Source organism: Mirounga angustirostris, unplaced genomic scaffold (genome assembly GCF_029215605.1).
Source record: "Mirounga angustirostris isolate CCGP_5_RB_7025 unplaced genomic scaffold, mMirAng1.0.hap1 SCAF_13, whole genome shotgun sequence".
NCBI classification, from domain to species: Eukaryota; Metazoa; Chordata; class Mammalia; order Carnivora; family Phocidae; genus Mirounga; species Mirounga angustirostris.
This window is the reverse complement of record NW_026991721.1, coordinates 9,511,354-9,524,807: the sequence shown is the minus strand read 5'-3', so window position 1 is coordinate 9,524,807 and position 13,454 is coordinate 9,511,354. Positions and strand designations below refer to the sequence as shown.

At 49.4% G+C, this 13,454-nt stretch overlaps 1 long non-coding RNA gene across 1 annotated transcript; it reads left to right on the top strand.

Moving 5' to 3' along the window:
- The first annotated feature begins 5,438 nt into the window (after positions 1-5,438).
- Positions 5,439-12,848, top strand: LOC123856359 (uncharacterized). The gene is made up of 3 exons (XR_006793713.3): positions 5,439-5,528; positions 9,828-9,945; positions 10,793-12,848. It is a non-coding gene; the product is annotated as an uncharacterized LOC123856359 (long non-coding RNA).
- The last annotated feature ends 606 nt before the right edge of the window (positions 12,849-13,454 follow it).

Here is a 13,454-nt window from a genome sequence, read left to right as displayed (position 1 = left end):
CAACTCCTCCACAGGCTGGGTCTCACTGACAGTATCTTTGTGGGGTTACTTAATATTTCCTTTGTCCCCTAAATTTCCTGTAAACTGGAAGTTAAATCCAGAGGCTTAATCAGATTTTTTTGGACATATCTTTTGGCAAAATTACTTTACAGGTGGTATTGTGTTCTTCCATCAGGAGGCACATAATAGCTGTTTTCCTGCTTGTTAGCAGCTGTTGATTTATTCACTTATTAGGATTTGCCACTGAGCAGGGAGCCTGATGCGGGGCCCAATCCCAGGACCCTGAGATCAGGACCTGAGCCGAAGGCAGACACTTAACTGACTGAGCTACCCAGGCACCCCTTTAGCTTCCCTTTTTAACTGAATAGTATATTATACACACTTTTCTCCACCTGGCTTTTTTCTTTTAACAATGTATCCTGAGGATCACATTATATTACTATGTGGAGCTCTTCCTCCTTCACATAACATAAAATTTACCATCTTTACCATTTTTAAGTATCTAGTTCAGTGTATTAAGTACATTCACATTGTTGTGCAACCATCACCACCATCAACTTCCAGGACTCTTTTCTTCATCTTGTAAAACTGAAACTCACTCTCATTAAATAATAATTCTCCATCCCTGATCTCCTGGCCCTTGGCAAAGAGCACTCTACTGTCTGTGTGTATGGTTTTGCTTACTCAGAGTATCTCATGTAAGTGGAATCAAATAGTATTTGCCTTTCTTTCTTTCTTTCTCTTTTTTTTTTAGAGAGAGAGAGTGCATGAGTAGGGGGAGGGGCAAAAGGAGAGGGAGAGAGAGAATCTCAAGCAGGCTCCACATACTCAGCACAGAACCCGATGTGGGACTCGATCCCACGACCCTGAGCTGGTGACCTGAGCTGAAATCAAGAGTCGGATGCCCAACCAGCTGAGCCACCCAGGTGCCCAATATTTGTCTTTTTGTGCCTGGCTTACTTCATTTAGTGTAATGTCTTTGTGACTTATTCATACTGTAGCATATTGTAGATTTTCCTTCCTTTTTTTTTTTTTTCACATTGGTCTTTTATTGGATTTTCCGATTTTCCGTCCTTTTTAAGGCTGAATAATATTCCATCATGTGTATAGAACACATTTTGTGTATCCATTCATTCATGGACGAATGGACACAGATTGCTCCCGTGTTTAAGCTATTGTGAATAATGCTGCTAGAGACTTGGGTGTACAGATATCTTCTGAGACCCTGCTTTCAATTCTTTTTAGGATATGCTCAGAAGGGGAATTGCTGGATCAAATGATAATTCTATTGTTAATCTTTTGAAGAAACTCCCTCATTCTTTTTATGGCTACAAAGTACTCCACTGTGTAGACGCACTATTGTTTCTTCTGCCAGGCCTTACTCATGGACATTTGTTGTTTTCCAGGCGCTGGTTATTAAAAACAGAGCTGAAGAAATAGCCTTATCCCTCTGTCTTTTTGTATTATTTGCAGTGTATCTTTAGGAGAGATTCTTAGAAGTGGGATTGCAGGATCAAAGGACACACTCATGCAGTTTCATTAGGTATTGCCAAATTCCCTTTCACAGGGACTGCACCATTTTGCATTCCCAACAGCGAAGTGTGAGAATGTTTGTTTTCTCACAGCCTGGACAAGAGAGTATTTTGTTCAGTTTTGGATTTTGGCCACTCTGATCAGCAAGAAATAGTTCCGTGGGGCAACTTGCATTTCTTTTTTTTTAAAGATTTTATTTATTTATTTGAGAGAGAGAATGAGATACAGAGAGAGAGCATGAGAGGGGGGAGGGTCAGAGGGAGAAGCAGACTCCCTGCTGAGCAGGGAGCCCGATGTGGGACTCGATCCAGGGACTCCAGGATCATGACCTGAGCCGAAGGCAGTTGCTTAACCAACTGAGCCACCCAGGCGCCCCGCAACTTGCATTTCTTTAACTATAAGTGAGGTTGAGCATCTTTTCGTATAGTTTGGAAACATTTGCCTTGCTTTTTCTGTAAACTGTCCATATTTTTAGTGCATTTTTCTCACAGGGTGTTGGTCTTTTAATTTACTTTAGGAGCTCTTTATATACTAAGAATACTAACGCTTTGTCTGTGATGTAAGTTGTAAATCTTTTTTTACCCTTCTCTCATTTGTCTTTTTAAATTTTACGTATTTAAATTTTCTTTTTAACTTATTTAAATGTAATTTAACTTTTTTTGCCTTACAAAACTTCAATTCCTTGAAACTTATACTAATTTTTCCTCTTATTGCCTCTGGGTGTTGGGTCAGAATTATGAAAGATTTCCCCACTCCCAAGTTATAGAAGAACTTCCCCGTTTCCCTGTAGTACTTGAATGGTTTCATTTTTACACTTAAATATCTAATGCCTTGGGAATGTACCCTGGTCTATGAGAGGAACGCCTCTAATCGTTCCTGATTCCACAGGGCTCTTCAGTTACCTGAACACTGTTAAATCACACCCATTCTTCCCCCACAATCTGTGATGCCGCCTTTATCATATGCAAGCTCTACATAGGCAATGGGGTGGGGGGTCATTTCTGGATTGTGTATTCTGTTCTCCAGAGAAATCACTTCATCTCACTCACCACTGCCCAGGACCCTCTCTACGGAGGCAATGGCCCAGGAAGCCTCCCCCCGACAGCAAAGCCCTTTGCTCCAGACTCAGAGGTCAAGTTCTGGAGGGAAGTGCTCTTAACAGGGGGGTCCGCGGGCGCCAGAAGCATATTAACCCGTACTCTGGAGATGAAGAGTTGTTTCTGCAGAATCACCTTCAGAGAGGAGGGCTCTCTGGCAGAAGGAAGCCCCTGTTCTGTCCCTGGGGAAGGAGTGAGTGGGTCTAAACATTTCATGCTTACAACCAGTGCTGGGGGCAGGGCAGAATCAAATGCCTGGTTAATGGCAGCCCTTGAAGGATGTCTCTTCCCCAGCAAGACAGAGCAACCACTTACTGCCCACTTGTCTTATCAATATCTACTTAGCTTCTACTTCATAGCAAATACCACGCTCTATATTATAGGGGAAGAGGGTCGATACACTGTTCCTGCTTCTTTGAGGGGGGTGAGAGCAGAAGCTCAAGAGCTAAAAGCATCATAAAAAAGAGGCTTGGGCCTTGTTTTCTGAGGAACGGTCAACACACCTGCTTCAGTGAATCGATGTCTCTTGTCAGAACTCTACTGGCTAGAGATACAAGCTCTGGGAGGAGGAGCAGATGGGGGAGTGGAATGGCTGGGACAAACCTTTAATGATACGGGAAGCTATCAGTCTTTAAATATCCAAATGAAGCAACAAAAAATGCTTTCTAAAAGATGGGCTTGAAGTTTAGAGGGGGAGAGATCATTTCTAGCGTGGGGGCTCTAGGAGCAATGTGTTGAATTGATTTTGCTATGAAGTAGAAGTAAATGTTGATGAGTGTGTGGGGGTGATAAATCAATTCGATTTGCAAATCCATCTGCAAATTGATTTTTGGTGGGTTGGTTTTCAAGGACTTGGTCGGCCTCCGGCATGTGCTATGAGTATATGGGGGGGGTCCTTTGGGGGGGTGGCAGCTCTCACCTCCCTCCAGGACCTAGAAGGCAGACCCTGAAGGTCCAGAGCAGGGTAGGGCCACAGGAAGTGGAGAGCCCCTCTTACTTGCCTCTCTGGAGGGACACCTGCATGATGTCAGACCTGTTCTACTCACCTCACAGCATCACTGTGATAATGACACTGTAGAATTTGACTTATGGTCAAGTACCCCCCAATATTATTATCGTTTGTGGAGCCTGGATTTTGTACCCACTGCCCCTCCCCCCCAACATCCATTCACAGCTTAGCAGCTCTGACCCGGCCCCTCCCTTAGGACTCTGAGGTGACCCTGATGCCCCAGGCTCCTAGAATCAGACATTGCTTGAGTTAAAGGGACCCTAGAAGTCGTGGTATCCCTCTCGGTGTTGGCACTGTTGGTTTAGGTGAAGAACAGTGGCAGGTGTGGACCCCCAGCTCCATTAGGACTTACTTTCCTGGGAAGCCAGGGATCCTAAGGGAGTGTGTCCTGCCCCTCAGCTGCATGCAGAGGGAAGAGTTGCCCAGGTTGTCTGGTTCTAGTCCAGCCTGCCCCAAGCACAGGCCTCGTCCAGATCCAGGACCCACTCTTCTGGACTGAGCTCAGCGTGGGTAGGGTGCTCACCACTTCAGCCCCTTTCTCTGCTGGGCTGCAGGAGAATTAAGCTGTTCCTTCGTAGAACGAAGTGACCTCTGCCCACTCCTCAACCCCTGGGGAGTCACACCCACGTCCTCTGACAGAGAAACTACCAAGAACCTGCCCGAAAAGATGAAACCAAGTAGACACCATCCTGTGACTTGGGAGAGGGCTAAAGGCTTCTCCCTCCCCCTCCACATAAGCGTTATGATTATTTTCATAGAGAAAACCAAGTCTGTGGGATCGGATCTCACAGGCCTGGTGTCTGGAGTTAATTGGGTGTGTCAGCTGGAGGAACGATAGGGTGACACTGGGGCTCAATGTTCCGAAACTTGTCTGACCTACCACGGAGGCCCTCGGGCCTCTTCCTGCCCAAGTCAGTGAAATAGACCGTTGGGAGCCATACCAGCGCCCAGGCAGCTCAGAGGCTGGAGGAAGGAGGCCAGCGTTGGGGCTGAGCTGAGCCGTCAGGTGAGAATGCCTTGGGGAGAAGGCCTTGGCGGGGAGCCTGCTAGAAGGTTAACCAGTACCTTGCCTGACTCCATGGTTCCTGGGAGAAGAGATTGAGGCACCTGGGGGCCTACCTTGCCAAAAGAACTGTTTTGGTTTGTAAGTTTCCACGGCATTTGTGTCCAGAGAGAAGTTGAAGTTGAAGCATGTGCATACAGACAGGAAGTTTTGTCATCTACTCCTGGCACGCGGGAGTCAGCTATCTGTACCAGTGGCCCACGAGGCCCTAAAAAGAGGACACAGGGCCGTCCTCTGTCCTTCTGAAAGCTTTGGGTGACTGTTGAAAACCTAGCTTACCGTCTGGAAGAGAAGCTACCCCAGTAAGATCTCTGCCTTGTCAGGATAGCCCTCGGTGTAAATGTGTATAAACTTCATGCAGATATATAAGGCTTCTTGCTTCCATTGTGATCCCTGCGAGGAAACTTCCATCTGGTTCCACCCCCGCTCCAAGAGACTTGCCAGAGATCTCCCTGGATCTCCCAGTTTGGGCATATTCACTGTATCCCAGGACTTGCGTATATGCTGTTCCCTCTGCCAGGGTGCTTTTGCCCCAGATCTTTGCTGGGCTGGCCTCGGTGCTGCCAGCTCAGCTAAAGCGTCAGCTCCTAGAGAGCTTCCCTGACCTCTATCCAAAGTGGCCCATCCCCCTAGGAATCGGTCTCTCTCTATGCCACTACTGTTTCTTCTTTATAATTGCTAATATTATTTCTGTTTAATATGCTGACTTATCTTCTCCAACCTCCACTAACAGGAACATGAGCTCCCTGAGAGCCAAGCCACTCCGTAGCGATCACCGCCATATCCCAGTGCCTGGAACGGTGCCTGGAACAGCGCCTGGCACCTGGTGGGTGTTCACTCCGTAGCTGCGGAAGCGGTGGGTGGTACCTGGGTTGAAGGAGAAAGGAAGAAGGTGGTTTGGAGAGAGACATGGAAATGCAGGGAGGAGATGCCTTTTCTTTCCACCGGCTTTCTTCTTGTGCCTCTTAAGGGGCTGATCATGTGAGGAAAGAGGCATCCCACGGCTCCCTGGCCCTCTGAGTGCCCTCGCCAATGGGGAGGCTGGGGTCAGGCCGAGGGACTGTCCCCGACAGAGGTGTGTCTGGGGCAGCAGGACCCATACCTGCCACTGCTCTCTGTCTAAACCAAAACACATCTAGCCCCGGGAGCAAAACCATTGGAAATTTTTCTCTGTGTGGTGCTGGAACCGGGAGCCCCGTGCTGGAAAAAATGGGGTGGGCCCCTTTGACTTGCTGAACTTTAAAAGTAAAGGGACACAGGTGGGAACGGGTTGAAGGAACCAGGTTTCCTTCTATTTATTTGGTCTGTCCACAAGCTCCAAACTCTTCTAGCACAAGCAGGGTCCCCTTAACCCTGCCTTGTGCTGGCCCCACTTGCTGGTTGGGTTGAGTTCCTTAGAAGCAGAATCTGAGCTGGAGGTTTTTGTGCATAGGGCGCATTGAGGAGGAGCTCTCCGGATGACAACTGGCAAGAGAGGGAAGGAGGATGGGGCAAGTGAAGAAGCCAAGCAAGGCTGTTTCGGCTCAGGTCTGACCGCAGCTCGATTCTCTTAGAGTTCTGGAGCAGGGGTGGCGGCTCAGAGCTGGTCCACCTTGACACGAGGGGACAAGGGGATGGGCCTCCGTAGCCCTAAGCCACACCGTCCTCGCTGCAGGTGGCCCCCAGCGGGGTGTCACGACTAGGTGGCTCCTGTCCACCACGGCAACTCTCTGGAGAAGGGTACAGCTATGACAACATTCGCAGCTGGGATTAGAACCCATGGCACCACCCAAATTTCCCTGTTGCCAAGTGCAGGTGATAGTACGTGTTTTCTAATGCATTCGCCTGGAGTCAGTGTTTTGTGTTTCTGTGTGTTAGCCTTGTTGCTCTCCCGGGTTGGAAAGCTCTCATTTTGTCCTCTTACGACGTTGAACCGCTGCTCAGAAAACCCACGAACCAAAACTCCCTGGGGAAACACACACACACACACCACACACACACACCACACACACACACGGAAGCAGCCTCAGAGGTCAGGTGCGGGGAACTTCCAGAGGAAGTGAAAGCTGGCCACCCGGGCCAGCTAGCCAGAGCCCACCCCCAGCTGCTCGCTTTGCCCTGGGACCCAGAGCGAGCCTCTTTGCCCCGAGCCAACGCTCACCACCCCCTGCGGACAGCAGAACTGAGCCCCTCATTAGTGCCACTGCCACTGTGTGTCCCCTCAGGGTCTGAGAGGCTTTGGAAAGGCCCGGCCACAGACTTTGCACTTATGAAGCGAAGAGGGTCAGACTCTCCCCTTCTCTCCCCCGCTCCTCCCTCCCTGTCTTTCTCCGATGTGCCATTGCCCGAGGGCCCAGCCCTAGGATGCCTGGGAATGGACAGAAGGACAGACAAAAGGCAAAAAAGACTTTCCTAGGACAACTGCGAGGCCGGCGTCACCCCCGTCCTCTGACAGTACTGAGCAAGGACGTGCCCACAGACGCCAAGTCTGAACAAGAGCCAAGGCGGCGGCTGGGCTGTGGCTACAAACCCTTGTGGAAGAAGAAAATAGCAAAGAAAGATGTCATCCAGGCCACAAACGGTCTGTCTCTTCTGCTCCGTGTCTCCCTCACCCTCTGAATGTTTTCTTCCTACTCACGGGCTCCAGCCTGTTCTGTCCTGTGACTGGTCCGTGGCGGGGACAGGAGAACGGGCTCCCCAACTCTGCCCGACCAGATGGTGGCACGCCGCAGGTCCTGGAGCCCACAGGGATCCAGGCTCAGTGCTGCTCCCCCAGACACCAGCTGTCAGCCCCTTGGGTCTTCTGTTTGCTACCACCGAGGGCACCAAAGATTTTTCTCTCCCTCAAACCATACAGTTGGACTCAGAGCCTTTTCTTTCGGGAGGGCTTAGGGGGGGCTGATGGCAAGGGCAGCTGACACAAAGGATGGGGGCCACCAGCTTCCCCAGGGAGAGTGACTTCTAGGCCAAGACCTTGTAGTATCTCTTTGTGTCTACCTGGGGTGGACAGTCGGTTGGGGTGAAAAGCGAGCAAGTGGTTTTCCGCATGTGTCTACTCCCGGGCAATAGAAGGAAGGAGCTATTGATACGCGAATCACAAAGGCCTTACACTGAATGACTCAGCCAGTCTCCAAAGGTTATATACTGTCAGATCCCATTTATCTGACTTCCTTTTTTTTTTAGAGGTGGGGGAGGGGCAGAGGGAGAGAGCGAATCTTAAGCAGGCTCCACGGCCAGCATGGAGCCCAACGTGGGACTCGATCTCATGACCCTGGGATCATGACCTGAGCCGAAATCAAGAGTCGGACACTTAACCGACTGAGCCGCCCAGGTGCCTTTATATGACATTCTTGAGGGCAAAACTCTAGGGATGGAGAAGAGGCTAGTGGTTGTCAGGGGTCGTGAGTGGGGAAGGGAAAGGCTAAGCAGGCAGGAGTTTTTGGGGAGGAGGGGTAATGGAATTGTCGTGTATTCTGATTATGGGGACAGTTACGTGAATCTGTACATGTGCTAAAATTTAAATAGTACACCCAGGGAGAAAGTCAATTTTAGGGGCACCTGGGTGGCTCAGTTGGTTAAGTGTCTGACTTCAGCTCAGGTCAGGATCCCGGGGTCCTGGGATCGAGCCCCACATCAGGCTCCCTGCTCAGCTGTGAGTCTGTTTTCTCCCTCTCCCTCTGTGATCTCTCTCGCTTTCACTCTCTCTCAAATCAATAAATTAAAATCTTTTTTAAAAAAGTCAATTTTACTGTAGTGACAATTTTTCAAATAAGAAAAAGTTAACGATGATAATAATGCATGGCATTTGCTTCCTGCGGACCTGCAGTATCTCTAATATCTCATTTATTCCTCTCAATAAGCCCATTTGGTGCTTCGGTGACACAACTTGTTCATGGTCATGTACTAAGTGTGGCAGAGCAGAAACTTGAACCCATGTCCGTCTGACTCGAGAGCCTGAGATCTAACTGATGTGGGAAACAAAGGCAGAAGAAACATTATTGAATTTCCTTACTACTTGCAGCCCATTGACAAGTCCTTGAGGCGGGCAGAGTGACATTCCTCTAGGGACTCAACTGCCTGGATGTTGACACTTTCCTAAGGGCAAAAAGGCAATCTTAGCTGGACCCCCAGGATCCTGTAAGTCTACTTTAACAATAAAAAAATTCCTTTGGAAACTTCCTTTATCTCTTACCCGCCCCCCCATACAGGTTGACAATCATCCCCCAAGGATATGACCTGCTGATATACATCTGAAGGGTCTCATTGAGTAAGGGACAGGCGGGGCTAGGTAGGGAGGGATAGGTAGGGGGCTACATGATCAGGCTCACAGAAATCCCAGAAATGCATAACAAATCCAGAGATAAGAGAACAAACCAGACCACCCTGCCCTGGGGGTCAGAGGTGGGTTTTTTGTTTTTTTGTTTTTTTTACCGGCAGTCACATTGTAAACAGACCCCCAAAGAAGAGGTAAGCCATTAAAGATGTTATCACCAGTCCTTCCTCAAACCAAGACGTCACAAGAATGTTAAGGCCACAGGCTCTGTGGTCTGTTCTAAATAAAAGACTTGTCAGTGGAGGCCCATGTTGGCAACCTGGTCGGGACCCCTCTCCTGAGAGCTTTTTCTGTATCATTGCTTAACAAAACTCTCTCGCTTTACTCACTCTCCTTTGCAAGATTCATTCTTCGACTCCGTGAAACAAGAACCTTGCTCTCTCGCTTCATGACCATTGTGCCTCATTTGCAGGGGAGGACAGGAGTGGGAAATGATCACAGGGGGTGAAGATCCGGGCTTGGAGGGGTTTTCTTCTAATGGAGGGAAACTATCAGGGAGGGGGGGGAGGGTTGGCCCCGGTTATGGAAGGGGCCACAGGGTTGAATTTATATCCACCTGCTTAAGATAACTCTTTGAGACCCCACCCCATTTTGCCAGGTTTCCCCCAGGGTCCAGGGCTGGGTAGCTGATGTGGAGCCTCAGTCCACTAGAAGCCACTCTCCCGCTGAAGGAAACACGTGGCTGGACGGGTTAGAACCTTCTGCCCAGGGCCAGTGGTGGGAAAATGGGGATTGGCAGAGAAGGGGACCTTTTTCATTTTTTCCCCCTATTTATATGTCCCATAAATTGACTTCTTTTCCTGTTTTGTTAAGGAATCTTTCATCTGTTGGACGGTGCAGGAAGGGGAGGGACAACCCAGAGCCTGCCCCTCAGATCACTGAAGTTGTCCCACAGAAGTCAGTGGACCTACTGAGTCCTCCATCCTGCAGGGTGAGCGGGGGTGACTCAGGGCAGGGAACATTCTGGTAAGAGGAACCACCAGAAGCGAAAGCTTCTCCGATGTTGGAGAGAAGCAGCACTTACTCAGCAAATTGCAGATGTCTGTGTGTCTCAGGACAGCTGAGCATTAAGCTCTAGGAACAGCATGTGGGAGCTGAGCCTGGGGGGTGGGGGACAGAGCATGCAGGGACGCCAAGCAGACTTTGTCCTAAGGGCAGTGGGCAGGCAGGGGAGGGGGTGGGGGGATGGTGACACTTAGAAGGGTTACTCGAGACTGGCCAATGGCAGCGGTTATATCCAGGTCATATCCAGGAGTGAGATTGAGTGGGCTGGAGTCTGCCAGTGGATAGGTTCAGAAGGTATTTAGGGAGTATGGACAGGCCTTGGAGGCAAAGCAGGATGGGAGTGGGGAGGAAGAGAGAACTCACAGAGGTCCGACTCAATAAAGATGCTTTTTCTTGAGATGGGAACACAGGAAGAGGTGGGGTTGTGAGCAGGAGTTTGCTTGTGGAAACATTCTATTTTAGGTGCTCCTGGGTGGTCGGAGTGCTGATGTCCCTGGTGGTTAATTGCAACATTCCGGAGCTCAGGGAGAGCTGACCTGCAGTGCGGGCTTGGGGGCCACCAGCATATGAATGGGTCTAAGGAGGCTTAGAAGTACACAACCTGACCAGGAAAAACTGGGAAGAGAGACATGAAGAAGGACAAGGCACAGCCCTGGGGCCCCCACGTCTTAACTCAGTCATTCCCACACCACCCTCACTGTATTAGCCCTGTCAGTACACTTCTTCTATTGTCTTCTTTTTTTTTTTAAAGATTTTATTTATTTATTTTTTAGAGAGCGAGCGAGAGAGAAACAGCATGAGAGGGGAGAGGGTCAGAGGGAGAAGCAGGCTCCCTGCTGAGCCGGGAGCCCGATGTGGGACTCGATCCCAGGACCCTGGGTTCATGACCTGAGCCGAAGGCAGACGCTTAACCATCTGAGCCACCCAGGCGCCCTTCTATTGTCTTCTATTAAATAGAAAGTTCTTTTAGTTCTCTCATTTTCAACGTGACGGATTTATTTCAAAGGAAAATTTACATAATAGGTGAAAAATCAACATCGTAGCCATGACGAACACTGATGATAAACAAATACAATGGAAACAAAGCAGTACTGCACAATTCTAGCTTGATAAAGGAAAGATGCAAATATTCGTCCTGCGTGCCCCCAACTGAGACTTGGTCCCCGGAAGAAGCCAGGATTGGGAGAAAGTCGAAAAGGAAGTAACTCTTTGGCGACACCTGGAATCAGCTGTCTTGGTACCAGTGGGATACACACCCTTTGTTTCAGGGAGGGGCCCTCAACCTTTATCTCTAAAGGACCAGAGTCAATATTTAGGCCCCTGAGGGCCACTTACATCCCTGCTGAGTATCCCCTCCCCTTCCCGGCCTTTGCTTACAATCCTTTCCAACCGTTCTTAGTGCAGGTTGGGTAAGACAGGCCCATGGCTGGATTTGGCCCGCGGACTGTGGTTTGCCACCCCCTGATTTAAAGGATGGAGAGAAGGGCAGACCCCAAAAGAGACAAGGTGCCACAAGGGAGTTCCTAGGCATTCAACTCCTGACCACGAATCAGCGTCCTGGCCCCAGCCACGCATGACCCTTCTCTGCCTGTTTTCAGGCTCCTCCCACACAGGGTAATTCTTTATCCCCCAGGAGTCTTGTGGGAGATTTGGCCACACCTCCTTTGCTGATGGTGGCACAGGGTTGGAGACTCAGAACCCAGTGTTCGGAAGCCACTCTGGGGCTATGTCCGCCTTTCAGCACCAATGTCTTCCTCTTCTGACGTCACTCCTTGCTTACTTCCTTCCCTTCCGGGCCCCTCTGCACCTCGGCCGAAGGCCTCACTGTTCCTCTCTCCCTCTCTGAAGATTAGCCACACTGAGGTCACCTCCAATGACCTCCGATCACTGTGGCTGCCAGCAAGTCCTTTGCTTCCTCAAGGGAAGAGATGAATTTCAGTGACCCCTCCCCCACCTTGGTGAGCCTTCCATCCGAGGTGGAAGTGATGTTCTAGGTCTTCCAGGGGAAGGCCCTAAGAAGGCCCACAGGTTCTCATGGAAACTGTCTTTGGGTATTTGTTTAGGGGGGAGCCAGCTGCCTTGAAAGAAGTTGGACAATCCTAAGACCACCATGTTGTAAGGACACCCAAGGTAGTCAAGTGGAGAGAACCCACGGAAAGAGATGCTTGGTACCCCAGCTGTCCCAGCCCAGGAGCCAGACATTTAAGTAGAGAAACCTGCAAATGGGCACCAGCCCCCACTGCAACCTCATGACCCCAAGTAAGAGCTGCCCCACTGAGCCCGGTTGACTCCTAGACCGTGAGAGATAATAAATTATCCTTAAGCCACTACATTTTGGAGTGGTTTTTTACATGGCAATAAACTTCTGGAACACCACCTGAAAGCGAGGTCTCAATCCAGGAAGTTTTCTGTCACACCAAGGCACAAGATTTAAACTCTCTTCTCCATTCCAAACCAGAAGAATTTTCCTCAGCTTTGCAAGTCAATCTCTGGTCCCCTCACCAGAAAATCGTATAAATTTTGCACCCAAATCTAGTTGCTCAGTCTTGAGCAACAGGAGCTGGTCAGTTGTGGCAAGTATTTTTGTTCGGCTGACTGAGTCATTCCCAAAACCTTTCTTCCTGTCTTCCTATCACTGCAAAGCCTGGGATGGCCAGATACACCCTTTCTGGCTTTGCTGTAGAAGGCTTTACTACCCCTCTGGCCAATGTTGTGAAGAAAGTTCACCTGTTGGGTCCTTGAAAACAGTCTTTGCTTGCTGATAAGGAAGAAACTCGGCCTGGTATCACCCCCTGTTTCCTACTTCTGAGCATGGTGTAAAAATGTAATATATGGGGCTGCTGCAACCATTTTGACACCGTGAGGAGAAAGCTAAGAGAACCAGAAAGACCATGGCCCAGAGCCTTGTCATGTTATATGAGAAAAATAAACAACTATTTCTTAAAGACATTGTTGGTCAGGGTTTATTATTATTATTTGTGATACTTTTCTTACTGTGGCATCAATCTTGTCCACTTGAGGGGTGCCTGGGTGGCTCAGTCAGTTAAGCATCTGCCTTCGGCTCAGGTCATGATCCTGGGTCCTGGGATCGAGTCCTGCATCGGGCTCCCTGTCAGCAGGGAGCCTGCTTCTCCCTCTGCCTGCCACTCCCCCTGCTTTGTGCTCTCTCTCTCTGTCAAATAAATAAATAAAATCTTACGGAAAAAAAAATCATGTCCACTTTAGAGACCAAAGGTCTCGTTTTTCCCTATAAAGAGGGCCTCCCTTTCCAGTCTTCCACGATGAGCCAAATTTTGGTGTCCAGCAGCCAGAGAATCAGATGGAGGGAGAAAGAAGGTCCCTTTACCTGGGGCTTGAGCAGGGGATTGGTGGGGAAGTTTCTGGCACTGAAGTCTTGGGGTATAGTTGATGTATACTCTCCCTACTCTAGAGCCT